The 25,911-nt window shown below is 45.7% G+C and overlaps 2 long non-coding RNA genes across 2 annotated transcripts; both read left to right on the top strand.

Moving 5' to 3' along the window:
* Positions 1 to 924: 924 nt before the first annotated feature.
* LOC134159295 (uncharacterized) lies at positions 925 to 3,462 on the top strand. Its single transcript, XR_009963109.1, has 3 exons — positions 925 to 1,073; positions 1,500 to 1,632; positions 2,238 to 3,462. It is a non-coding gene; the product is annotated as an uncharacterized LOC134159295 (long non-coding RNA).
* A 7-nt stretch (positions 3,463 to 3,469) lies between these two features.
* Positions 3,470 to 6,096, top strand: LOC134159294 (uncharacterized). Its single transcript, XR_009963108.1, has 2 exons — positions 3,470 to 3,613; positions 4,971 to 6,096. It is a non-coding gene; the product is annotated as an uncharacterized LOC134159294 (long non-coding RNA).
* Positions 6,097 to 25,911: the final 19,815 nt, after the last annotated feature.

The raw sequence follows: 25,911 nt of genomic DNA, 5'->3' as shown, positions 1-25,911 counted from the left end.
TAAATAAGATACCTAAATACAGATTTGTTTCATCCCTGTTAGATGAACTGTCAGGTGGGTTTGAGGAAAGCCCCAAAACAAGGCAAAGGTAGGACAGTAATACATGAAAATATTGGTGAATTCACATGGAAGTCAGGAAGTTTCCTATTTGCCCCACAGTGCTTCTCTGAATTGCTTTAAAAGCCAGGAATTAAAGACCATCTTCCAGTGTTCACCATTTTCCATATCTGGAATACATTTAGCAATAAATTGACCATGAATTTTCAGTTCTCAACTTTCATCAGGAGTTTTGGACGTGAGATTTTCTGCCCAGGCTGTGAAAGGTAAGAAAGTTTGTTCGATGAACAAGTTGTTTTAGTATGGACCAGTGACGTTAGGCAAAGATTTCCTTCCAGGAGCAGCTAAACTCAGCAGCTTCCATGCCATGTATCTGAGCATCAAACTTATTTGCTATTGCTATGACTTTAAACATGTTGTTTAATCAGTCCGTGCCTCAGTTTCCCCTTCTATGCAGAGAAAATACATACATGTCCTCACACCTTTGGGTAGTTCACTAATCCATATAGACAAAACCCACCAGCTAAAAAGCAATGTTAAAGGTGTCTTATTCTGTTTTGTTGTTATGTTTTGAGTTTATTTTAATTGATTTTAATATTATTTGCCTTCCTGTGGAGCCAGTAAATCACAGTTGTGGGTAACTTTGAGCAGCCCCAACATGCAGACCCTCTTCCCTGCTCAGGGGAGCTGCAGGGAGCTTGTGGAACAGGAGGCAGGTGTCTTCACGGTCACTGTTGCTGCCTTCCAGCATCCCATGCATATCCATTCATTCTGGCTCATTTTGTTCATTTGATAATGTTTCTGCTTGTCTATTTTAAACATCCAGCTCTTGTCTTGCTCATTCACAATGAGCGCTCTGGGGAAACATCCCTGTGCCGAAACAGAGAGTAACAGCCTGCTCAGAAGGAAAACATACTCTGGATATGGAAACACTGGAATACTGCAGACCAAATGAAAATGCTTATTAAAAAGCAGGGGATAGCTTCCAATATAGAGAGCACTGGAACCTGTTGCTGGTAAGATACCGTGCACTGGGAGGGAGGCAACAGGAGCTTTTTGATGTCTTGTCACCTTAAACAGGCACAGTCTAAAACTCACCTAAATGACAAAGCAGCCTTGGGCTATGAAATGAAGCAAGTCCGAAGCTGTGGGGAGAGTAAAAGTGGAGAGTCCTTGGAGCTATTTATTGCTCTAGAATATATGCTGCTGGGAATATGCTTATGAAGAATGTAAAATAAATTACCAGCAGACTAGAAATCCATCACACACAGTAATTCTTGGGTGTGATAATTCCTCCTCTCAGGAGGTTTACAATTCAGAACCTGTTTCAAAGTCGGTTCCTCAGTGGCATCAAAAATCTTCTTTGCTGCTTTCCCATAAAGACCAGTTGACAAATGTATGACTCGTCATGGGACTAGGAAGGTTTATTTCTATGTATCCAGATGTATGAAGATCCCCCTTCTCCTGCCTCCAACTTTGGCACTTTTTTCTGAACCTCTTGTTGATACCTGGAAGGGAAAGAAGAGAAAGGGAGGGATCCCTGGGACTCAAGCAACCCTTGCTGTGTAATCGGATGTAGTTTGTTTGCAGGTTACATTATCCCATCTGGGCCCAGTCCTGCTCACCTCTGCAGCCTGGCCTCTCTCATCACCTTGCAATGCTGTAAGACCCAGCAGCCTCATGCAAACATGGTTTTGGGGACTGGGGTCAGGCTGTGCAATGCGCTTTGCCTAGGGCCGTTCTTGTGTCTACCTTGTATGCAGGCAGAAATGTGTTCTGGCTGGGAGCTCTCAGAGTCTCTCCATAACTATTTTTACACCCATTTTATGGCTTCAGGTAGCATGGAGCAAGAGGATGTAAAATGACTATACTGTAATTGAGAATTAAGCCCTATAGATCACAAGAAATCTGTTAGCAAACACCAACGTGGTAATTAGAGGTGCTTAAGTGTTTGTGGATATGGATAATGATGTTTCCGTAAAAAGATCAATTTTTCCATGGGAAAAAAAAAATAATCATTTTGTATAAAATCAATGCATATACTTTTCTCTTTCATCAAGAATATTTAAACAAAACATGTCATTCCAGTCTAGTGGATCCAGATCAAACTATCTCGGAGCATTAAGCCAAATCAAAACATGTCATTTTCAGTTAATTCAACGTTTCTTTGTGTTTACCAGCGCTGGTTCAGTGCCCTGCAGGAGCCTTGCAGTGTTATGTGCAGCCCTCCTGCTGCCCAGGGAGCGTGGTGGATCATCTGCCTCCCCAGGCAGGGCAGAGGGACAGGGACCCGTCCCTCCGAGGCTGTGCTCTGCAGGAGAGCTGGGAGATGATGCTGGCTGAAGGCCAGGCAGCAGAGGTAAGCAAGCTGCTTGGCTGCAGCACCCGTTCAACAAGGCAAAGCAAAACCTCTTGATTTATGTATGTAGAAATGTTTCTAAAGAAAACTCATTGAGGTCGTGGGGTTTTCTGATGGATGAGACTCCAGTTTGCAATGTTCTCTAACGACACTTGCCCATGACTCATATTTGATTTGCTTTTTCTTTACGCACATCTCCCACTGTGCTACACCTTGCTGTTTTCTGGTCTGTACCAGCCCTGGCCACACCAGGAGAGACCGCTTACAAGCCCTGCTTTGCAAATCCAGAATCATTTTAAGATTCAGCCATACCTGAATTCCTTTTCCCTCTTCATCTAATTTGCAAAGCTTCACAGATAACTTTTGTAGCTGGAGGCTTGCACAGACACCCAGCACCATTCTAACTGCACCCTAATAATAGATGTCTAAAAGACTCAGAATAAACAGTCTCTTCATCTTATAGACTGATAGAGTAAGATCTGCCTTTAAGCTACCTCCTTTAAGTGAGTGAAATCCTGTGGATCTCCATGAATTTGCGTAAATATAAAACTCAGGCATCACTGTGTATGAATCTAATTAAGCAAAGGCTATTTCTGCACATATCATTTGTGAACAGTGGTTGTGTTCAAGTGAAATGTGAAATGTGGATTCACTTTAATCCCAACTTTGCCCCTAGTGAGGAGCAAAGCTCATAGGGCTGCCCACAGATTCTGGTTTTATTCCCTAAGCTGTGGTATTAAAGCCATGACAGATTGGGATAGCTGACAACCACTGAGTTCGCCTGAGTAGATGAGGAATGCTGACTTTCCCTCCCAGGCCCACTGGGTACCAAATGTGATTAAAGGCAACTCAAGAAGGACTGTGTGCTATTAATTCTATAGAGGAGATCTCTTGTGTTATTCATTACATGTATACAGCTTATTCTAGGAGGAGGGAAAATGGAAAAGCACCTTTGGTTTTATTGTAACATCTGAATACAGCCAGCTCTTTTTCTCTGTGTCCCACTTATTATGTGCAATTTGTATGTTTTCTTCTCCATCCTCAGATAAAAAAACCCAACAAACCCCAAGCAAAACAGCTCTAAGGAGAAGAAACACACAATGCTTGTTATTACCAGGACAAAACTCCCACTCCTTCAGTACTGACCAAGCTGTGGCTGTAATATTTGCTATCATCTGTCAGTCTTCACATAATCAGGTAATTTAATGTAATTCCTCCACTTTCAGTCAAGCCTGGTGAGCAGATGGTGGAACTCAAGCCTGTAGCTTTTGTCTAATGGTGCTGCCTGATTTCCAGACCTAGAGCCGGCTGCTGGTGCCGTCGCTGTGTTCAGGGCAGAGCTGAGCTCTGCTTATGCTGCTGCAGCGTGGGCTTGGGAAAGGGGAGAGCCAGGGCTGGGTCATCAGCTTGGCAGCCTGCCTGGATGGAAGCAGGATTAAACACCTTCCCTTGTGTTAATGACTGGAAGCATCTCTTGCTGTGTGACCACAGAGAGGTGATGGGTATGCTGAGATGAGGCAGTACAGGGGTTCACAGGGAAGTGGGATTTGGTCATAAAATGCTGCTGCTGCACCTTCCTGTGCCCAAGTGGAGCAGCAGCACTGCTGGGGTGTCAGCACTGTGCTCTGAGCAGGGCATTAAACACAGAGCCACTCTGCTTGCCACCAGAAGTCAGTTAATGACAGCAGTTTGGACAGAAGCTTGACGGTGTCTCCAGCACTGAATAAATACTTTGCAGAGCAGTTGCTGTGTTCCAGAGCCATGATGCTGCCATCAGCATCTCAGCTGATGAGAAGGAGCAAACACATGGGGGTGAAGGAGCACAGATGTCAGGGGTTTGTATGAGCTGTGCTCTGTTTTGATTCATAAGTTTGGCCAAGAATGTGATGCCCCGTGTCTTATTTCTCTTGTCTAAAGAGCAGCAACACTCAGCTTCCATGCTGAAAAAGGTGAAAGTTAAACCATAAATAGCCATGAACTGCTTAGATGAAAAGTAGTGAGGGAATTTGAAATGTTTGTTACTTGGCAAGATGGAAGCATCCATTTCCAGACAGCTGCTCCAAAATAACATTGTCCTTTTGAGAAATGGAAAGCATTGAGTGCACTGCCTGTGTGCGGAGAGGATGGCAGACCAGCTTCTCCTGGGATGTTTGTCTCCACCAGCTTTCTTTGGGAAGCACAGCTTGGCACATCTGCTGCCCCAGGGCTGGGCTTTAATAGCTGCATTTCAAAACACATGACATCTCTGTCCAGCGTTGCCTGGCTTGCTGCTGCCTGTGCCCTCTCATTTGCTTCCAGCTTCTCCCCTTTGCTTGACTAGTGTGCCTGGCCCACAGGCAGCTTTGACAGACAGCAGCGCACTTGTGTGTGTGTGTGCACTGCTGAGGGTTATAGGGCTTTGAGCAACGTCAAGTTAGATGGACTTGCTGCTAAGGATTGCTCTATTAAGTGATAACTGAAGATATATAATCTTCCCATGCCTTCTGCCAGAGGAGGGCTGAATGTGGTTGCTTGGCATTAACATTACATTAATTTCCAATTCTGAGTTGCTCAGCACCCCAAGAAACATCTGGAGAGTTACCTTGAAGAAAGCAAACCTGGTGTATCAGTGTTGCACAAACAGCAGTGACATCTAAGGAGAGCTGCACCGTGCTGGAGATTAAGAAGGCACAGCATGTGCCTCATGTGTTCCTCCTCCTATTTGCTTCAGGATTTCTCTTGCTAATGCTGTGGCAGCTGGGGAAACACGGCCGCTGCCAGCACACTGCTGCTTCTCAGGAGCGGGACAGAGGGTCCAGGGGCTGGGGATGGCTGAGCATTGCAGAGCACAAGGGTCGGTGGGGGCTCTCCTAGGGCTGCAGTGACTCTCACTGCCATGCCTGAGGAAGGCTGCTTGTTGCTCCCATAGAGCTGTGCTATGAGGCACCATGTGCCTGTCACAGATCGTGGATTTCTGTTCAATTAGAAGGACTGAAAGGTCTCCTTGAGGAACTCATACCTCCTACACAGGTGGTTGTTTTGGAGTGACTAGAGCCTTGTAAGCAAAAAGGCACAGATACATGGATATATAGATGCACATGCATTTGTGTACTGGGGTTCTTGTGTGCTGTGATGCCATTTGTACAGACGCTTCCCAGACTGGATCAAGGCAGAAGGTGAGCTGTTTTCTGCACACATGGCCACTAAGCCTGTGAGCTTTGCAGGCAAAGCTTCACTAGGCTGTTGGAAACATTATCCACTAACATGGAGAGATGCATTTTGTTTGGTGGGAAATGTGACAGAAACAAGAAGGGAGACAGACACGTTTCTGTGCTGCTTTTGTTGCATGTGTTCGTGTTTTGACAGATGGCCCTTCTGCTCCCTGGTGCCCATGACGGCTGCTCTGACACGTGTGGTTGGAGGACTTGCAATGACCAGAGGGCTCCACTAACACCTTGCTTCCTCCTCCCATCTCCAGCCATGAAGATGAGAGATTAATTCTCAGCTGTGATAGTCATTGTCTTCTTGTGCAGCTTCATCAGGAGCAACACAGACGCAGGCTTGTCTGAACCTTGATGATAAGCTCTCCTTGTTAAAAGCCATTATATTTGCTACTAGCTGAGTGTAATTCTGACTGACTACTGCAGTTCTCCTTTGCATGTAATTGAATTCATATTCATCATAAAGCAATGAAAAATAAATTGTGTGTGTGTTTTTTTTCCTCCTCATAAAGCAAGGAATGCCGCTGGCTCTGCCTTCTCTGTAATCTTCCCCTTTGCAACGTATGGTAATAGAATTCATGGGAACAGAACAGCCAAAATAGATTGTGTGGTTTTGACCCACCTAGCAGAAAGCAAGCTTCATTTCACTGCCAAGGATGAATTGATTAATTCAGTTGGCTTCAAAGGAAAGCTAAAGTGTGAGTTTAAGATGCCTCAATACTAAAGAACAGTGCTGGCTCGGTGGCAGACTCACTATGGTACTGTGGCAGAGGACCTGCACCTTCAGGTTGTTGTGGGGTTGCCAAAATACGCCACTAATCAGTTGATTTGAGTCCAAGATCTTAAAGACTCAGTGTGTTTCCATGCAAGGTTTCCAACTTCAAGCCTCTGTAACTCATGCAAAGCATCCAAGTTCAACAGAATCTGCTAGTCCTGTGTGTCAGCTGAAGGACTCCATTGTGCCATGGTTATTTGCTGTCCTCATGGCAATGACATGAGCTTGGGGCTTGGGTATCATGATTGAGAGCATAGAGCACTGCTGTATGAGATGGTCATTCCCTTACACCTCATTCCTGCCATGAATGGTGACTTACATTGCGTTGGTCTACTGCAAGACTTCAGAAGTCCTCCTCTGAAGCAGATGTCAAACCACTGGTGCCCTCTACATTCCTTTTAAAACCCCTTTGTCTGGACTTCTCACAAACAGCAGATAGTTGTTGGGGAGCTGGCCATTGCCTCCTCCCCATACGTGCTGACCTTTGTCTTTTGTTCTCCTCTCTTTGATATGATCCAGAAACCAGGAGCTAATGGTGCCTGTGAGCAGAGCTGCTACTGCATGGTGGAGGCCTGTCAGAAATGCTCTTGACAAGAAAAAGACACATTTCCTGCAGCCCCTGGCTTGCTCCCAGCTGTGGGATAGCTGCTCCAGAGACCAGACCAGACAGTCCTAATGCATCATAAAATTAGTGAGCTTTGTTCGACAAAGGGTCCAAATGTCTTTCCAGTTCATTATTAATTTCATTATGGTGAAATCATTAAGTACAGTTCAATACTGAAAGATGTTACTGCTGCAGTTTGTGAACATTAGCAAAAGAAGTAAAGAGGAGCTCATTGGTAACGAGTCCTAGGAGGTGTGTGAGTGAGCAGCAGGAGCTGTGAGGCTCCTGCTCCTCGGCCTGTCCTTTGTCCACTGCCTCCTCACAGCACTTGTGCTGGGAATTGTGTAGGAAGAGGGTGCCAAGCAAGGCAGGTATATGAGTAGCACCATGCTTGTGCTGCCCTGCATAGGATGTAATTTCTATCCTAAATCAGTGCTGGCTGCATAGCAGAAATTCCAAATCCTTCCTTAACCTCACCCATGTTGGCTGTCCTCCCTTCTCTGTTGCAGACAAATTGCCTTAAAGTCATAAAAAGGCGTAAAGCAGGGTTTTAGCCTGCAGGTTCCAGGGAAGACCTCTCTGCCATGGCAGAAATCCGTACCCATGACTCAGGAGAGGAAGATATTCCTCTCCAGTCCACCCAGATGATGGTGCTTGACCATACACTGGGATGAGGAGCGTTAACACATGACTGTGATGCAGGACAGTACAAGCAGCACCCTCCTCTAGGGCCCAGGTCACTTCTGCGCTGGGCAGTTTGCTCTCGTGGCCTTGTCCTAACTGAGGGAAGAGCTGATGCTCTGATGATATAATTACAGTCAGCAATTGTTAAAATAATGCATCTGTTTCTGCCCTATGGGGGAAGTTAAAAATGAAAACCTGCAAAAGGGAAATTTGATGCATGATGCATTAACTCTGCTGGGCATTTGACAGTCATCTCTAAATTAGAAGTCTATTTTGATGGCTGCTCCTCGGAGTATCATACTGTGCGTAAATACTCTTTCTGGTTTCACTCTTACAGTTTTGGTGTTTTCTATAGCTCAGGAAACATTCGCCACTGGAGATGGGAGTTCTCATGCAAGATCTGAAAAGTAGTTTCCTTAGGTCAGGACTTCTTCCAGGCTAGTAGAGGGGGTTCAGATGTCACCAGGAATAACCCAGAGGAGCGCTTTAAATCAAGTCTATATGTGATATGAGCGTATGATACCATGGTGGGCATCTTGTAATTTTGCCAATAACCCTCTTTTCTCCTGACAATGGAGCACTTCCAACACTGTTAAGAGCCAGAGAGTGACTAAGAAGAAAACCCAAGGGGAGTGAGGTGGATAAAAGAAGCAGGAACCCGAAGGCCCCGTACCTCCAGAGCATCGCAGGGGAGGGAATTGCCTCAAAGTCCTGTTTGGACTCACAAGGTCTGATGTTCAGGCCATACAGACTGAGCACCTGGATTTTCCCTTGAAACCACCAGATGGGGTAAGGAAAAGAATGGAAAAATAGCTGAAGTCCTGCTCCCATCCTGACCACACAGGCAGGATCTCACCTGGCTCCACAGCAGCAGGTGACAGTAGCAGCCATCCTCCCTCTGAACTACATCAGGAAGAAAACTAGCACATATTATCAGGTGCTTATGCTGATTGCATCCATGATCTGCCTGGTCAGCCTCTGAATGCCACTTCCCCTTGCCTGAGTCATTTAATCACCACTGCCAATCAGCACTATTGAAGGGAGCAACAATACATTTCAGAGCTCAATCACCTTTGTAATTGTCTCACTGTCAGCACTTGTGTCTCTCTGGAGGGCAGAATTAGTGACAGATGAGATGCAGGCTGTTTTTTCAAGTGAAATGTTCACTCCTATGTGTGTATGTCTCCTGAGCACACACATGACTATATATATATAAATGTATATATGTATGCTGTGCTTCTAATGATAGAGTCAGTGTTGGGAGCAGTAGGCACGCAAACACATATCCATGCGTTTAAACAGAATCTGCCATTTCTTAAATGCTCAGTCAGCAGGGAAATATGCTTAAGAACAAGAATGTTGCCAGGCTTACAGCAACACTAGTCAGTGTTTAAATGCACTCAGTGGAGAGGGCTCACACGGGGATGAGTCCACAGTAGTCCCTGTGCTGGAAGGTTTTCCTGGTGCTGAATTTCCTCATTGTCATCAAGTTGTGCAGGCTGCTCATTTTTGTCTTTTTAAATGAGCCCGGACTGGAGCCTCTGAGAACCTGCCCAGCTTTGCAGAGACAATCAGTCATGGGACAGACTATTCCAGCCCATGTGGGTGCAAAAACTTCCCCGAAGTCTTGCATTTCCCTGTAGGAACTTTCCATTTCCAAAGGTGGGTATTTTCCTGAAGAAACCTCTTCAGCTCAAAATTTTCCGGCACTAAATAGCTATCTACTCATTCTTTCCCAGCTTCCTGCCTGCTTTCTCTCTACTTAATCCCTCCTGACATGCAAAAGCCAGAGATAAACCTTCTTAGTCTCCATGATCTGAAGTGGTCTGTCTAGCACCCATCACACGTCCTGCCTTCAGTGCTGGGGAAAGCACAAGGAGCAATATGCCACTCATTAGCTGCGAGACATGCACACAGGCATCATCCATCCAGTCCTGCAGCACTTGTGCTAAATAGCATTGCTTGGATCATTAACTTCTGACCTGCAACGTCGTGCAAGGCTGATGGTATGTAACCCTCTGTTGCAATTCATCACCCAGCAATCTAGATACTAATTATAATCTGCCTCATATAAGCCACTAGCCTATAATTTTAATCCCGAACATTTGTGTGTGTAATGAGGCAATGCTTTTATGTCTGACATCGTGGTGTAAACCTGTGATTTGTAACATTCTGGAAATACAAAATCAAGTAAGAGGGAATAAAAATAACAGCAAAATTTTGCGTTTGAATTTGACATATAAAAGTGTTATGATGTCTTTAAAGTTTACAAGGAAAACAACTGAATGGGAATGTGTCTACATCAGTGTATTTCTGGTTTTATACACCTGCCTAAAAGTAACTTTCACTGTCCAGGCTTTCTTCCCTGGTGCTCAACAAAGCAAATCCTGATATCCACTGACCCAGAGGGAATGCTGTGAGGCAGATCAAATCAAAGTCATCCAAATGACCATGACTTATCAAGACGTAGTGTAAGTACAACGCTTTGCATGCAGAGCTGCTTCCTGCTGGCCAGATGCTTTTCCTGGAGGCTCTCAGTAAAACCTTTACTTTCCCTGTTGATGCCTTCTGGGCTGACCCACAGCCTGTGCTGGGACTCAGAGGGATGTGGGGTCCAGTCCTGACCCAGGTGGGGGTTTTATGTGCTGCACACGTAATTTTCAGGGTACAGATGCAGCTTCTGCTCTGTTATTGCCACCTCTAACAATGTCATTCCCACAACAGATATAACAGGGCCGACGGCTATGCAAGACTGTGGGACGTATGGGCTGGGGAAGAGTGAAGAAGTGCAAGCTGTAGGGAAATGTGGTCTTATTAACCTGTACTAAATCAGGAAAATGCCCCAAAGGGAGGAAGATCATCAGGAGAAATACGGGGACTCTGGGCACCTTTCCAACAAGGAACAGAAGAGCATCTGGGAGGGGGACTGTGGTTAGAGCTAGATGCCAGCACAGGAGAGGGAGACAGGATTAGCAGCACCAGTGGGTGAAAGGGCAAATACGTGGCCAAGTAAACCGTATCCTAAAATTTCTTGCAGCACAACACATATGCCACCGGGTCTGGAAAGTTTCAGGAATGGCATTTGGGAGAGATTGGTCCCAGGAGTGCTGCCGGTGCATCGCAGACTGACCTGGTATGAACAAGCCTGCAAACTCACTGCCCCTCAGCTGGGGCTTGGGCTCACCGAGAGCCCTAGTGCCAGCAGAGCTGCTAATACAACACATAACACACATCAACCCTTAGGTGATCAAGGCTGATGGGCCAAGCATTCAGGCTTTGCAGAGGGGAACGAGGGGCTTGAAGTGTGTTCTCTGATGACTTCTGTAGGTTTTTTTGGGGGGAAATAGTTTGTAATGGGCAACCCACCGGTTTAGCAGGCATGGGAGCTAGATAAATGCTATATTTAGGGGAGGGAGTGGCATGTACTTTGTTGGCATGTTTTTCCTAAAGAATATACTTGATTATTTCCTAAAGAACATATTTGAAGCTGTGGCTGCCCCATCCCTGGCAGTGTTCAAGGGCAGGTTGGACACAGGGGCTTGGAGCAAGCTGCTCTAGTGGAAGGTGTTCCTTATTATGACAGGGGTTGGAACTGGATGAGCTTCAAGGTCTCTTCAAACCCAGACCATTCTGTGGTTCTATAATTAAAAGTTGAGATGACATGAGAGACTGAGCAAACAACAAAAACCATCAGGATTTCAGAACTTGGAGAAGAAACCAGTTTTCTTTGGAGAATGATAGCAAGGAGGAAAAGAGAACTGAGCTGGAAAAAAATCAATGTTACGTGTTTTAAAATAGCAAAAAAACCCCCAATAAACTATTCCTTTTCACTGCTTTTTTCAAGCAAGTCATTTTGGATGGAGGCTTTTCCCTGTAATGAAAGTTATGTGATATCATCTTGGAGATTGGAATGATGTAATAACCATGTAGGGACTATTTCGCTGCCTTGCATGGGTCATTGAAAAGCTGCCTGGCAAATTGGATCATGGACCATAGGGACCACTCTTGCCACAGCAGGAAAATGGTCTGTATATAGCAAGTGACCAAAGGGTTTTGAAACATCCTACTCTATGCAGTAACTGTTTCTAGTTGCAGTCACAGAAATACATCTTTTATTTTCCTTCCCTTTTGTTGTCTTTTAACATGGCCTTTCCTTCTCATTCGACAGCTCTTCTTATATCTTCATTTTCCCTCTATATTAAGACCTGATGATCCGTTAAGGCAAATCCTATATTTCAGATTGCATCCAATAAATGCTGGAACATGGACCGTCTGCCTAAGAACCACTTCTGTTCGTTTCTGCTGGAGATTACCTGAAAACAAACGAGAATGTTGATTATATGCATCATTCAAATTGCAATTCCATCTTATTAAACAGTTACAGGCAGTTGGTGCTGGGAACATTGTAATAAGGACTCTAACATATGAGACTGTTTGGCTGAATCTGTTGGCCAGTTCCATGCTCTTAGGAAATCCTGGCTGTTGCTAAGTGTGCCAGCTGAAAACCATATGAAACAAGGAAAATAAGACACTATAAGTCACTAATATTTAAAGTGGTTTGGGATGGGACATTTCTGTCATATGCCAAAATAACATTCCTCGGTTATTTCAGTCCCCTAAGGAAAAAGACACTCTGGACTTCTGGTTTTTAGTATATGCCTTGGTGTTAAAACACCATTCATCTTCCCTCTCCAACATCCCAGATGTCCCTAAAGTCATTAAGAAACCACCCTTGAAATAAATGCTGGCTTAAACTAAATGATTGCATTTCCAGTGTACACTAATCCTTTGCATTTCTTTTCCCCAAACCGGTGTCAATTTATCAGCCTAAATCCAAGGAAGGATGGGGGCTTTGCCTTCTTCATTTCCAGGCATCATGGCCTTCAAGAGGGACCCAGCATTCTGGGAACGTGCCTGGCTTTACACAGCAAAGGAAGGTCCACCTGGGATTGAAGAGAGCCTGTCTGAGACCTGCTTTTCTCCATGGAAGGTCTAAAATCTGAAACACTTCCCTGAGTAAGATTCTCCCATCTCCTTGTTTCACATAGCACCAGTCAGGCTTTTATTAGTTGATCCAGCTGGAAGGGAGGCAGGTTTTTGTTGGTGGTGGGTTGTTGTCTAATCTCTATTGAATGTGAAATGCAACTGCTGTTGCTGCTGAGAGCTGCAAACAGTCCAGTGCAAAGGGGATGTGCAACACTCACAGGCTGAGAGAGCTGGGCTGGGTCAGCCTGGAGAAGAGAAGGCTTCTGAAGGGGAGACCTGAGAGCAGCTCCAGTGCCTAAAGGGGCTGCAGGAAACCTGGAGAGGGGCTTGGGACAAGGGATGTAGGGACAGGTCAAGGGGAATGGCTTGAACCTGCCAGAGGGGAGACTGAGATGAGCTCTTAGGCAGAAGCTCTTCCCTGTGAGGGTGCTGAGGCGCTGGCCCAGGGTGCCCAGAGAAGCTGTGGCTGCCCCATCCCTGGCAGTGTTCAAGGGCAGGTTGGACACAGGGGCTTGGAGCAAGCTGCTCTAGTGGAAGGTGTCCCTGCCCGTGGCAGGGGTTGGAGCTGGAGGAGCTTTAAGGTCCCTTCCAACGCAAACCAGGCTGGGGTTCTGTGATTCTGTGACTCCAGCCTGGTTCAGTGGTTAAGGAGACTGGAGCCGCCAGTGGCACAAAATCCATTACACCTTGTCGCTTGGCTCCTGCCTGGAACCTGCACAACATCTTCTAGGTGGTTTATTTACCTCTATGAGCACTGCTTCCCCTAAAGGCCCATGCAAAAGTAGTTTTCTCCTAGCAGTGTCAGAGCAGGTTCAAAGCGTCAACTGATGGCTGAGTAAAGGTGCCCACTGCAGAAAGGAGGTCAGGGATACCTGCTCTGCAGGTCACTCCATCTCTGCACCTTAGGGAAAGAATAATTTTAAGGAGAATTTCTTGTGGTTTGAGTAAAACCTCAAGAAAAGGCCACCAGAGGGGGCAGCTGCCACTGCTGCACAGGGAGCCAAAGAACTGGTGCCAGCATGGCACACGTTGCTGCGATTATTTATAGCACTCTACCTCTACTTATGTAAGTGATGCTAATTAGGAGATGGAATTAGCCCACTGCTCTCAGCAGCCCGAGTGTAAATAATTTCCCGATGTCTCACTCGCTAAGTAATGAGTTTCTCCTGGAAATACAAAAGATGAACTAATGATAATCTGGCAGTTTACAGCGAGATGACACACGTTCATTTATATGGGATTACGATGTGATCCTCCAATTTAAGCCCGTTTGGCACTTCTAGGCGGAGTTAGATCTTTGGATTTCAGCGGATGTGCTTGTCTGTTGCATTTTGTGCTGCTTTTTGCCCTGATTTCAAGCTGCCTTTTAGCTTTATCTTATCCCCACAGATCTCACAACCATCAGCTGCTTTGCAGGCACAACTGCTAAACCAGGTTTTTTTGACAAGCCAGTTGTATAATTGTGCATGAAAAATATGAACAGTATTAAGCTTCATTTGCATTTTAAGATGAGCATGCCAGCAGGCTGGACCACTGTGTGTATGGGGATGTAGCTTGGCTTTGATTGCATTTATGATCAGTAAAATGTAGGCTTAAACGTGCGATGTGCAATTTACTAAGGTCAGCTCCAGAAGAGTGGTACAAATAATGCTGGGGTACAAAATAATCTACTCTGCTCTTGTGAGACCTCACCTGGAGCATTGTGTGCAGTTCTGGTGTCCTCAACATAAAAAGGACATGGAACTGTTGGAACAAGTCCAGAGGAGGCCACAAGGGTGATCAGGGGACTGGAGCACCTCCTGTATGAAGACAGGCTGAGAAAGTTGGGGCTGTTCAGCCTGGAGAAGAGAAGCTGCGTGGAGACCTCATAGCAGCCTTCCAGTATCTGAAGGGGGCCTATAGGGATGCTGGGGAGGGACTCTTCATTAGGGACTGGAGTGACAGGACAAGGGGTAATGGGTTAAAACTTAAACAGGGGAAGTTTAGGTTGGATATAAGGAGGAAATTCTTCCCTGTTAGGGTGGTGAGGCACTGGAATGGGTTGCCCAGGGAGGTTGTGAATGCTCCATCACTGGCAGTGTTCAAGACCAGGTTGGACAAGGCCTTGGGTGATATGATTTAGCATAAGGTGTCCCTGCCCACGGCAGGGGGGTTGGAACTGGATGATCTCAAGGTCCTTTCCAACCCTAACTATTCTATGATTCTATGATTCTATATGGTCATGTCAGCAAACTGGACTGTGTATTTGATGTTTGTCAAGGGACAATGTCAACTGCTGACAGTCCTTGGGAAACTCCTTTAAGATGTGAGTGCGAATCCTGGATTTTCCAGATTTCATGGCAGTTTCTCTCTGCTCTATCTGCTGACACAGACATTTTTCTTCCATTTCCGGGAAGTTTTTCTCAGATTTGTATCCAAGCACCAAGGAAATCCATCATTCTTCTTTGGGAAGACTGCAGTTATCACTCATAGAGAAAGAGAGATGTGAAACCGGGTGTAATGATGTAGACTAAAGCTAAAGAAGTTAATTTTCAAATTGTTAACTGAGAGCTGATCATTTTTATGTATTCTAAACCAGACCCAGTATGATTATATTTTCCATATTTGTAAGAAACTGGAATTTGGAATACTGTAACCTTGCTGCGTTCTCCATATTCCCTACTTTTCCATAAATATACAATAATCACCACTGGAACTCTTCACTAAAATAAGACAGGAGATTTTATTCACTGAAATAAAAAGATATTCATAGACACTGGTTGGCAGGCAATCCCCAAACATCAGGCGATTCGGAAACAGTGTTTGGTTTCTGAGCCTGTGCAAACAGCGGCTGTGCTGGGGAGCAGCAAATCCAGTTTCTGTTCCTGCCACTGCTGTTTGCCGCCATGCAGTCTTGGGCCCCTAACAATCTTTTAGCTTCTCCACCTCCACCCTGGGGATAATTATACTTTGTCATTTACTCAGAGCCGCGTCTCTGTCTCTCAATCCCAAGGTGGCGTGCAGGGATGTGTAAGTATTGTGGTAATTGCTGTATCGCTGCCAGTGTTCGCTGGGCTGCAGGGACGTGAGCTGACTGCAGGCTCCTAACAAAACGCTTGGGCTGCATCTGCTTAACCACTTGCTTCCAGGTACCACCAAGCCCATGTGGACCCGATAGCTGCGATAGTAGTGTAAGTACAGTGTGGTTCCTACTCCATCTTCCCAGGCCTCTGCCGCTGCTGGCTTGGCTTGCTTTGATTTGCTCTGATTTCAGTAAATGTTACAGGTCAATGCCTGGAGTTCTAAAAATATTTTGCTGCCTGAGCCCTATTGATTTAAAGGGAATTAATCATTTAAATGCCTTTGAGAACCTGCCTCTTGGGGCCTATTTGCACAGATACATCTGCAGACTCAGCCTTCATTCCAAATCTAGTACATCAGTATTGAAGTGGGGAGCAGTCAGGTAAAAACTGGGTAACATCTTTTACTCACAGAGTCTTTATCATTTTGCACCATGAAAAAGGAGAACCAAGTCTGTCCTCAGGACCTGATGTTTCCAATGAAAGAATCATTATCTTACATCATCTGCATTCCCAGCTGTTAGCTGGGAAATGTTTTGACCTTTCTGCTCCCCTCTGCAGCAGGTGAGATCTCACAGCAATGCTCACATCAGCTGCCAGCTGTGCATTCCCATGCAGCCAGTGCTGAAGGATGCTGTAACTCCCTCCCGCATCCCAGTCTTGCCATATCTCCCATGGCTTCTTCCATCTACACAGAGGGATAAAGGCATCAGTTTTCTCTTCCTGTTACTTTCCAGTCATTGCAAACAGCTTGTTTGTCAGTTCACCTGCTGAAGTGTCAGGAGTTGATCTTTGAGCTGAAATTGATACCCGAAATAGAAGTGTGTGAATAAGCTTTACCGATAGATTTTGGTGTTTATTGGCAAGTCAAACACAGTCAGCCAGGGAGCTGGCTCAGCTGAAGGTTACTTAAGCTGTATTTTGTTTGGTTTTCTTTTAAATGTAATAACTAGGTGTTGAATTAATGTGTTTCCCATGCTGGCCTCAGTCACATCCTTCCTTTTAGGTCTTTTCTGCCCCTTTAAAACACTGATAAAATGGATCTTCAGTTTTACTTATATTTTTCTGTCTCCATCCAACTTTCAGCCCCTCTTCATGCCAGGGTGTTGCCTGTCACTGAGCCCTTTACACATCTTACTCCAAGATTCTAAGTATTTGGTCTGAAATCTTCTGCAGGAGGTGCAGCTGACTTGGTTAGGAAACAGTTTGGGTGAAAGGAATTTTGAGTTTCCAAGAGACAGCTCCTTGCTTTAGAGCTGGGATTTGAAACCTCAGTTGGGGATTTTCCTTTGGCTTGAACATCACCAGATATGTCCCCTCATGCATACGGGAAAATGCAGTGCATGAAAAATGGAGATTTGCAGGTCTTTGTTGCTGAAAATGCTGTATTCTTGCTTCATGTGCACTGAAGGTGCTCACATGTTGGGGAAGGAGGATCGCTGGTGTGGCAGGGAGCTTCAGATGCTGTGAACCTGTCCAACCCAAAGGCACTTAGAGATCAAAAAGCTTTCACCAGCATTTAGGGCCCCTCGCTGGTGCTCAGGCAGGGTGATAGGAGGAGTTTCCTGTTTCTGTTATTGAAGAGGCAATGACTAGACCTGTGGAAAGAGCATGGTGAGACTGGGTTGAGGCACTGGCACAAGTGGCCCAGAGAAGCTGTGGCTGCCCCATCCCTGGCAGTGTTCAAGGGCAGGTTGGACACAGGGGCTTGGAGCAAGCTGCTCTAGTGGAAGGTGTCCCTACCTGTGGCAGGGGTTGGAGCTGGATGAGCTTTAAGGTCCCTTCCAACACAAACCAGTCTGTGAGTCTGGGATTCCATGATATGTACTAGGGTGAGTATGTTTGAGCTTGGTGCCTTGGTGGCAAGGGAGAATAAAACATACATAATCCCCCCAGGATCTTAATCTTTACTTTTACCTGCTGGTATTTCCTGTTATTTCCTGTCTTCTTCCCTTTGAATTCCCTTTCATCCTGAAAGCACCACAAGACAAAGAATCCCTAACAAATAAATTGTCTGAGTCTCAACCTTCATCTAAATGAGAACAGTCCAGTTACAGAAGCTGAGTTGCCAGTTCCTTATATATCTCCCTTAATTGTGTTTATATGGAATTAGAGAGCCAGATTCCCTACTGGCAGAATCTATTGTCACTAGAAGAGCATTTGGCCATCAAAATCATGTACTTTTTAGTGTTCTGTATTATTTACTAGCTTATGCAGCACCATCAGTAAATGCTGCTACACAGTGATGGATATCCTTTAATTTTACATTAATGCATACCTCATCAAATAAATTCCGGAGTCTGGCACTGAGGTGTCTGGGCTATTTTGCCTCAGATACCAACTTGTTCTGTCAGCGTCAGTAAATCACCCTGTGTGTTAAAGCAGCACCTTGAAGTGGGTGAGGATTCTGGCTTTGTAAGAGGGGACAAAACGATCTCCAGAGAGTTACTAATGCTTTTGAAAGCTCTTGGGATAAGTCTGTACAGTGAAATACTGTGCTAAATAGCAGAAAGGGGCTGGCAGGTAGAGCACACACTGTGTAGGGAGGAGGCGTGGATAATTCAGGATCCCAGACTAGTGCAAAAGGGCTTTCTTGCATGATGGAGATGCACTCCTGCCTCTCTGAGGATTGAGCCCTTGCTGCAGGTGTCTGGGCTCACCAGTTCCTGGTTTCTTCCCAGAGCTGCCCCCAGAAGAGAAAATTGAAATTCCTGAACAGATGAGGATTTAGAGTTTATTTAATTCATATCCAGTGAAGGGGCTGGAGGTAGAGCCCCATCTGTGTGACTGCCCTGGAGCACCAGGCAAGCGTAACGTGACTGGGGAGTCCCGTGGCCAGTCAGAGAGCAGAGGAAATGCAGAACAAGGAGCAAGCAGCTGGGCTACAAATGGGCACAGGATGAGCATTGACATCTGTGAGCGGAGTGGAGTCTCAGATGCTGGGTGCTTATGGATTGGCTGCATGCCTAAAGGAAAAGAAGTATTTATTTCACTTTTGCTTATGGTCAGTATCTGCTGAAATCCATTTTCTGACTGCTCTGATGGTGTTTGCATCACGGAAATAAGGAGACAGTATTTCACATCCTGGAAATACAGCATGAAATCCTGGCCCTCCTGAGCACTCTGTAAAGATGCTCTTAACCCTTGAGGGGCCAGAACTTCATCCCCAGTCTCTTCACTGAATGTCTCTTCTTTATTGACCCTGGAAAGCTTTCTTAAAATGATATGCTTCTGCATCAGCCATCAGGTAGTCAGCACTACCTTCTGACTCCTATTTGGAGGAGAGGAGCTAGGGTTTGTCCCAGCATCTTCTGAGCCACAACACATAAGACATTGGGTAGTAGAAGCCTTCGGGAAGGTGTTACAGCACCTAATTCAGTCCTCCTTCTCTGTCACTGGGGCCGTGATGGGGCGGTCCTGAGGGAACCTCTCACCGGTGTGAACTCAGATGGAAAACCAGATCCACAGATGAAAAACCAGACATGCTTTCTGAAGAGGGCTTGTGTGCCACCATCTCCCTCTGTGCAGAGGTCTGGTCTCCTGGCAGGCACTGCTCCATGCTGAAGGGCACTGTGCACAATTCCTGCTCCCTCTCAATGTTTGCTCCTGACAGGATGGGTGTTTCTGCAGCTCCAGACACCCCTGATGTGTTTCCACCTCTCCCTGTCTCTGATTCTACAAAACGTCTCACTTCAGACAGTGAAACAGATCTATGGGCGTGCAATGTCCTCCCATATGTGTGCCACTGAGTGGAACCAACACGGAACTTCAGAGCTGCCCCACTTCTCTGCTTGCTGCCTTCTCCTTCTCCTGCTTTGCCACCCGCCTGTGTGCAATTGCCAGGAGCAGCGGGTGGTTACACGGTGCAGCAGGCACTCCATGAAATAACAGAGCGTCCTGGCACATCACAGCCCATCTCCTCTCCTCCTACTGGCATCTCTCACTCATTTTACACCTCTTAGGCTGCCACTGCTCCTCATCTCAGCTGCTGATGCGTTCCTCTTCCCTTTCATTCTCATGGACTGTCACAAACACCAGCATGAAATATTTGTGTTAAAGCAAAGAGGAGATACTGGAAAGTCCCTTTTTTCAAAGCGCTGCTGCTGAGAAGAGTCTGGTTTATCTGTGGTCTCCTTGGACTCCCCTCTTCCTCACACCTTGCTCTGCGTCTCACCCGCTCTTCTTAAAGCAGCATTGACTTCCAAACTCCACACGCTTCCTGAGCTGTCAGTGTTGTCTTAGTCCCACCAAGGTGTATTTGTCAGAGGAGAGGGGAGAGTGGCTGGAAGAGAAAGCAAGCTGGGAAGGAAACAAAACCTACTTTTAAAGACCTGCCCCAACTGCACTTTGTTCATGGGACTGTGGCCTGGGAAGGATCCTTCTCCTGCCTTGACTCCTGGCTGCTCTGAGACATCCCTGGATGTCTCCATGAATGACCCAGGCAGGCTGGCAGTAGTTCTGAGCAGCCTGATCTAGTTGAAGGTGTCCCTGTTTATTGCAGGGGATTGGACTAGACGAGTTTTGAACTTTGAGCTTCCAGCCCAAACTATACCATGATTCTGTGATTTTATTCTTCAAGCCATGTCTGCAGGCAACGCAATAATGGGATGGATCCTGACTGCACACACGTTTGCCTCCGTGCCTATGGGCATGTGAAGAGAATGAGAGCAGGATGGATGAGCCTAGCCTAGAGTAGACTCGCAGTCAGATCCTCTGTAGGCGTGGATTTACACCAACAAAGGATCCAGTTTGTGCAATCTGCTTGACCCCTAATCTCTGCTCAAATCCCCATTGCCATTAGCACTATGGGAGTATTCATTTGACAGCAGAATTTTTTCACTATCTATCTTAGAAAAAGAAGTCGCGTTTCCAGGGAAGCTGCTGTGTTCACTTCATCCACACACTCACTCCCAGACATGCACAGAGCCTTACTTTGCATAATCATATTGGTTCTTAACCATGGCAATATCAGATCTTCAGACACCCAGCAGTCAGAGCCAGCTCTCTAGCAGCCTCCCTGCTGGAAAAGGAATTACATTTGTGCAAAGGCATCAGTGGAGAGTTCAAATGTATCTTTGGCCCTCGAGGAAGCAGTTTTTGGGGCTAATCTTGGCAAGGAGGGCATCCCACCCGAACCTGTTATCAAAGTAAGACTTAAGGGATCAAGAATAATTGTAAACTACATCTAGCAAGTTGATCAGCTTGTCTTCCACTTTGCCGTGATGAATCTGCTTGTCGAGCTACTTCAGACTCTAGAGATGAAATTTTTTTGTCTAGTCAAAGGGGAAGAAGAACCTGCTTCTGGTTATTGCTATATATTGTTATATATACTCTGGATGCAAGAGGCAAGTTTTTTCAAGGCAAGCAAAGCAATGCATAGCTATGCCAGGAGCAGAAAGGAACATACAGCTTGAGCTGGAGCACCTCTGGAGCCAGGATGAGAAAGCTGGGCTGGTTCAGCCTGGAGAAGAGAAGGCTCCTGAAGGGGAGACCTTAGGGCAGCTCCAGTGCCTAAAGGGGCTGCAGGAAACCTAGAGAACCTGCTCTAGTGGAAGGTGTCCCTGCCTATGGCAGGGAGTTAGAACTGGATGAGCTTTAAGATCCCTTCCAACCCAAACTATTCTATGATTCTATATGTAGATAAAGCAGAAAAGGTGAAAGTGGCCATTTAGTACTGCTCCGGTCCATTTTTTTTCTTTTCTGTGCAAACAAGAATGCAAGAACAGTCCCAAGCTTCCCCCACTTCTCACTTGGGCCAGGCCAGTGATAGCCTGGTCTTCAGCTCATGGCATTGCTTCTAGAAGAGACCATCTCCAACGAAACAATCCCAAGCAACAATAATTACAATTTCAAATGAACAGTCACTGCTGCGGACCCTGGTGTACTTCACTGCCTTTCAGTGCCACTCCATGTGCTCCGGCTGCAAGTGTGTGTGGCTGACATCTGTCAGGGATGATGCAGGGAGGACTGATCCTGCCCGGGAGTGAGGAAAGAAACCAGACGATCTCCTGAGGCTCCCTCTGGCATTGAGCTCCTGCAATGTCCAAGACACAGACATGCTTTTCTTATCTCTGTATTTTTAAGTAGGTAAAAGAGAAAGCCATATCTGCCATATGACAGGGAGATGGGACTGCCACAAAGCTGGGAAAACATACTGCTTTGGGAGAAATGAAGTATGAAACGCAACTGTCTCCCATGCAAGGCTTTTGTGGACATGGGAAGGCAGTCTCCCTTCTTTCACCATGTGATCCAAGACCTTGAATAGTTCAAATGAGAAACTTAAGGAAATTAGAAGAGGATAAGATATTTTGCCATTTTTTCCTCTCTTTTTTTTGCACATAAACTTCATTTGGTACGATGGATACAAGGAGCTGTCATCCTGTCTTTCCCTCTGATCTACATACAAAAACATTTAGGGCTGGAGCCAGAGTATGATCACGATTAATGCATCCAGATGTAACACTGAAGTGAATCTCATGCGGTAAATGCTGCTGTTTCAGGCTCCCACTTCTGCTACAGAGAGAAAAACCTAACACAGAGGTGCCAAAAACTTCTCTCGAATCTTCCAAAGCTCAGTCAGGCCCACACACAAAGTCCAAAATAAATTGAATTTACTGGAAAATCCCCAAGATTATGTCTAGAGCGATTCCAAGGCTTTGCTTTTTTCCAATTCAAATGAGCCCTATTGCACATCGGGAATGTCTGGAGGAGAAATGCAGCTTATTTCATAAAGTCTTACTGTGTATTTTAATTCACATAAGGTAAACATGACAATGTCTCTCGGGCATTTGGCTGTTTCAGGTTTAGAATTTCATGTGCTCTTTGGTTACTTATGAAAAACCTTTGGAAAAAAAAGAACACTTTTGTGGTATTTCTGTCTCCACAAAGGCTGCAGCTGCTGACCCAGGCTCTGTACTTCATGGATGCATTTTAGTCACTTGGTTGTTTGATTGTAGAATGGCCTGGGTTAGAAAGGACCTTAAGATCACCCAGCTCCAACCCCCTGCCACGGGCAGGGACACCTCACACCAGACCATGTCACCCAAGGCTCTGTCGAACCTGGCCTTGAACACTGCCGTGGATGGAGCATTCACCACTTCTCTGGGCACCCTGCGCCAGCGCCTCAGCACCTTCACAGGGAAGAGCTTCTGCCTTATTTCTAACCTGAACTTCTCCTGTTTAAGTTTAAACCATCACCCCTTGTCCTATCACTACGCTCCCTAATGAAGATCTAATGACAAAAATGTAACTAGTCCCAGTGAGCCAAGTAATGCCTTTTGGAATCAACCACCAAGCCCAAGTGGCAATAAGCCTGCAGCAGGTGCTCATCCACCCCAAAACTCATGTTAGAGATATTCATTCCCAGCTTCACATGACCTCCAGCATCAGTTGGAGTCTTTATTCACCAATAGATGCCCAAAAGCCATATATACCTTAACATCACCAGACACCACAGGTGACCCTAAAGGTAACCTGTTATGCGACCTGGTCAGCAGTGGTGGCATGAAATGCCTGTCTGAGAAGGGAGTTCTGCCTCCAAAGCCCCTGTTAGAGACTTTCACACCAGGTATAAGTTGGAGAAGAGGGTACAAATATATCCTTCTGCTGGTGGGATGATTCACTTCTGGGTCAGCTTTTAAACCTTGCCTCCACCACCTCTCTGCAGCTTTGTTGTGCACTGTGCAGCATGGCAAGAATGCAAGGTCAATACACGGGAAAGGTCTGCCCTTCAAGGCAGCAGTGGTGGGCTTGGTGTGGACCTGTAGCCTGAAGCTCATGGCTCAGTTCTGCAGGACAGAAAGAGGGAATTTCAGATTCTTCCGGGACTGGACAGACATGAAGAGTACAACCCAAGTGGGTTTGCTTGGAGCGAGCAGCCTGGTGGCAGGATCCCATGTCAGCATGGCATGTCTGTGCGGACGTTACAGGAGCAGATACACAGACCCACATAGGTTCAAATGCCAGGTAAACAAACACCCTGACCCCTGGGACTCTGTCCCCTTCCCATACACAGGGTGAGAGGTCCCCCTGCCTGAGGATCTCCACAAAGCCATGGTGAAAAGCAGGGATGAGCTGTAGCTTTCCAAGCTTCATCTGAGAAAGTGGCATTTCAGCTGTAATGTACTGGGCTGTTAGCACATTCTGGCACTGGGCTCAGCTCAGGGTGACACTGCTGTGTCTTGATTCCAGTTAAAGCTGGTCACCTTTTAACAAGTTCCTTTTTTAGGAGCAATCATATTGCACAGACATCATCTTCAATGTAAAATACTACCTTATTCTTTAAGGTGCAGAGAGCTCTGACAAACATCTGCTTCACTTTGCATTTTCAATTCTGGCTCAGATAATGGGAGTTCTTGCACAAGAAAGGTAAAAAATGTCAAGAGTCCCTATTATTGATCAGTCTAGAGAGGTATGAATCACAGAGCTGGTAAACCCTGATCTGTCATTTCGGTGTTACAGGTGACTACTGGAACTGGTTTGCAATGCTCTTCTTTTAACATACAAATGTCAGTATTGTGGGTAGGATTGATTCCCCTCCCAAGTGGTTTTCATTGAACCTGGCATTAATTGCACTGCGCATAGAAAGGTGGGAGTCATGGGAACCCCTTCTTTCTGTAGTGCCACAATAGTAGTAGGAGCTAAAAGGTTTGTGGAGGTAGGAAAGTAAAATATCATTGTCCATGTGTCTGCTTAGTTGTACCAAAGGTGATACTACTTAGACTGTTTTACAAGGGAGTTTCAGGGTGTGTTGGCAGTGGAAAGAATAACTTACAGAAAGCAAGATACTTGATTTCTTTTACCCCCTGTAAAAACCTGTGAGCAAGTTCAAGTTCTGCAGCTTGAGTTCTTTGTCTTTGCGGGTGATTGGGAACTTCTAGGTCTGCTTCTGCTGCCTGGAAGTGGCTGTGCCATGGTGACAGGGTCACAGCTCACTTCTGCTATAGGTCGTGGGATGCTTTCAGATGCAACGTGAAATACAGTGCTGCTGCTCAGGGTTTGGTATGTTCCTGCAGAGGTTACACCTGGATGTGCAAACCATCAACTCTGATACTCAAGGGAAGATGCTATTACAGCACCTTCAGCTTTGCACAGTGCAGAACATTTGGTATTCATGTGTCTATTGGATTAATACCCTCTACTTTCCTCCAGCTACCTGAAACCATATATATATCAGCATCCTAAGTGGTTATTCAATAAATCTGTGCAGATATCCAGCAGCTTAATTTCTCCTCTGTGTTTGTGGAAAAGAGATAAAAAGGTTTCCAGTATCCTGTACTGCAAACTTTGTCTCACTCTTAGAAGTCAGATCTAAAGAGGAGAACTTTGTCAGCAGTGCCCTGTGCAGTGAAGCCCAGCTGAAGATGGTTCAAAGTCTTTCTGGGTGACATTTTAATGTGAAACAAACACTGGCAGAGAGGGTAAATAAGGGGATAAGTTACAGGAGGAGTGAGATGGGCAGGAGAGAGAAGTAGGCATGGTTTGGTCTACATCCGAGTCAGCTCTGATGCAAATTTTATGCTTTTCACTACCCAACAACTGAAATGACAAGGGCTGCAAATTCATTTTTCTTCCTGTAATAAAACTGTCACTGGTCAAAACAAAATGTCAGGCAAAACATCTTTCCAGGTGGCAAAGCAGCTCTGTGGTATGAGCCTTGTCCCAAGAACGAAGTACTGATGAGGGGGTTTGGGGGGCTCGGGTTTGGTTTTGATGTTAGTGTTTTGGGTTTTTTTTTTTGTTGTTTATAGATTTTTCTACCATGGAGGCAGCCATAGGGAAATGACTGCAACATGATGCTGACTGAAAGTGAAGCTGCAAAAGCTGGTACTCTGGCTAAGGGGACAGCAAAACAAACTGAGGGCACTGGGGGTATAAAGTTGTCAAATAATTGCAATGTTGGAATGTTGCGTAGCAACAATAAAGATCCTCTCTGCTTTTATAATCAGAGTGTGCATTATATACCAGCCCGAACCGCTGTTCCATCAGTGAAGAATTGCATCCAGAATCCTGAAGGCAGTGGCACAGTATAGCCAAGCACAATTAGTGGGATTGTTTACTCGCTGTGGTCTGCTGCGCTCACAGTCAATGTTTTCAATTGATCCCTCTTTAAAAGCCTATGCTTGATAAAGGTGTTAAATTAAAACAATTTTTTGTAGCTCATGAATCCTTTTTCCCCTCTTTGGCAA

The sequence above is a fragment of the Pezoporus occidentalis genome, unplaced genomic scaffold (assembly GCF_034315485.1).
Source record: "Pezoporus occidentalis ecotype Australia unplaced genomic scaffold, CSIRO_AGI_Poc_V1 ctg144, whole genome shotgun sequence".
In the NCBI taxonomy this organism is placed as follows: Eukaryota; Metazoa; Chordata; class Aves; order Psittaciformes; family Psittacidae; genus Pezoporus; species Pezoporus occidentalis.
This window is presented reverse-complemented; position numbering and strand designations above follow the sequence as displayed.